Source organism: Salvia splendens, chromosome 3, assembly GCF_004379255.2.
Source record: "Salvia splendens isolate huo1 chromosome 3, SspV2, whole genome shotgun sequence".
NCBI lineage: Eukaryota > Viridiplantae > Streptophyta > Magnoliopsida > Lamiales > Lamiaceae > Salvia > Salvia splendens.
The window spans coordinates 37,214,202-37,217,079 of NC_056034.1; positions in this window are offsets into that span (position 1 = coordinate 37,214,202).

Below are 2,878 nucleotides of genomic sequence, written 5' to 3' on the forward strand. Positions count from 1 at the left end.
TGGAGGGAGTATATTAATATTCAAGTATCACCCCACGAAATTAATTTCTACGAGTACCCATATCTTAAAAATATTTTTAAATTCTTTTATTATAAATAATTGAAGAATAAACTTCTCTTCATGTCACGAAATTATACTATGAATATCAATGACCAAATTATATTTAAAAAATTAATCAAAAATATATAGTAAAGTTACTAATAAAAGATACGAGTAAGTAATATGTTTAGTACAATTGGATATATTGAAGGTATAATTAGAGGTATAAAATCTATAGTATAATTGAGTATACTTTTCTAAAAATAGTATATACAACTGTCCAAGTAAAGTATAATTAGAAAAAAAACGTGCATTCCATATTCTATATTAACGTAATATATGTAAGAAAAGTGTCTCCAATTTTATAAATTACTTATACTTTAGTATTTAATAAGTAAAATATTTGGGCACTTCTATAGATTTATTAGCCCAGCAAATGATCAATTTATTAAACCCAATTTATCTTTCCCCAAATAAACCCAATATGGTCATCTTCTTCCCAATGCCTCCTTCCCCAATTCACTGAACAAACCCCAATCTCAATTTCCGCCGGCGTCGTCTATTCAAATCACCTTCTCATCTTGGAAGGTTCTCCACGTCAATCACTTCATCACATGATTTCTTCTTCCTCAATTTTTTTACGGAGGGGGCGATTATGGCTTTTTCCGGTCAATCCTTTATGAAAATTCGACGCTCTTGGCCGTCGGGAAGGGGCGACCGCCCCCTTTGCCTCCCCCATCCGCCGCTGCCAAAACATACTATAAATTGTAAAAAAAAATCACCAAAAATTAGTTAAATTTTGGTCAATCGCACAATTTAAAAAATAGCCAATTTTATGGGGTATAATTTTAATATTTGTCTCAATTATCATGTTAATTAAGATTTGGAGAAAGATATGTGTGGTTCGGAAGCCAAAATTACGATATTTATGCTTTTGCAAATTTGCCTATCAATCACAAAAACTACTCCCTCTGTCCCAAGGAAGATGACCCTTCATTGGGCAGCACGAGATTTTATGCAACTTTATTTTGTGTGTTAAGTGGAGAGAGTAAAGTAGGAGAGAATGAATAAAGTAGAGATAATGATGTTTCCATTTTTGGTAATGATTCATCTTAGTTGGGATAAACTAAAAATGAAAGTTAGTCATTTTCAATGGGACGGAGCGAGTATTAATTTTAGTAGGAAAAATATAGGACATAAGATTAGACTAAAGTATTTTGGTTTTCAAATTAAACATGATTTCCACCTAAATCGAAATTAAATTAATGGGATAATTGAGAAAAATGTCAATGTTATAATGTAGAAATCTGCTATATTTGAAAAGTGCGAGATTGACCAAAATTTGACCTAACTTCATGGTTTTTGTGGCAATTTATCCGAAAAAATAGTATAGTATTCCCTTCGTCCGCGAATAGGAGTCCCGTTTTTCCATTTTAGTCCGTTAGCGAATAGGAGTCCCGATTTAATTTTACCATAATAGTAATAGGGTCCCACATTTCACTAACTCATTCCACTCAAATTTTATTTAAAAATAATACTCCCTCCGTCCCAAGTTACTTGAGTCGTATTCTATTTTGGGTTGTCCCAAGTTACTTGATTCATTAATTTTTTTAACTAAAAACAAAACATCTAATCTCATCTACTTTATTCTTTGTTTTACTTTACTCTCTCTTCTTTCCCTTACTTTATTCTCTCTTCTACTTTATTCAGTAAACACAACTTTCTTAAATCTCGTGCTGAAAAGAAACGCTTCAAGTAACATGGGACGAGGAGAGTATAGACAAGTGAGACTCATATTCCACTAACTTTTTTCCATCCCACCTTTTAACATTTCTTAAAACCTGTGTCGCTAAGAAATGAGACTCCTAATGGCGGGGAGAGAGTAATAAGTAGTACTTCATCCGTCCCCAAAGAATATGCAATTTGAGTTCGACACGAGTTTTAATGCAAAATTGGTAAAGTAAGAGAGATGTAGAAAGAAAATGTAATTAAAGTACTGTTAGTGGGGAATGTGTCCCACCTCGAAAGAGAGAAAAGAGTTTCCAAAATTTGAAAGTGCATATTCTTGTGGGACCGACTAAAAACGAAAGAGTGCATATTCTTGTGGGATGGAGGGAGTAGTATCCAAGATGCCCACGGTTCGGAATCGGCGGTTATGGTTCAGAATCACCAGTTTCGATTTTAGAAATTATTGAACCGGAACCGAACAACGAGGGTGTTTTGCAGTTATGGTTCCAAAATCGGTGGTTAAGGTTTCGCGTTTGGAACCGCTGATTTTTCGACGGTGTTTTACGGTTTTCACGGTTCCGAACTGCCGATTTTCAACGGTTTTTTGCGGTTCCGGCCTAGGACCACCCGGAACCGATCCATTCCGGAATTTTGGAACCTAAACCGAACCACAGTTCCAAAGTGACGGTTTTGGTTCCATTTAAATCTCACGATTTCGGTTCGAAACTTTAACCACCGGTTACGATTCACGGTTAATCACTCTAACCTTAAACCTTGGGCATCTCTCCAACAACTTACGATAAAAATAGAAATATAACCTTTAGAACCTTCCGTTATTTAATTAGTGAATCCTCTTTGGTTTTCATGTAACGTAACCCTTTTACAATCATTTTATAATCCTAGATTTGATCATGCCAAATCCTTAATCACTCTTAGGAATATATTCCTAATTCATAATCTACAACCGTTCCAAAATAGGTTAAAATCTAGTTCGTGTACTAGTATTAGTTTCTGCTAATTCTAGTTAGTCCCAAAAAAATATGCACTATTTCATTTTTAGTTCGTCCCATAAGAATATGTACTTTCTAATTTTAGAAACTCTTTTATCTCT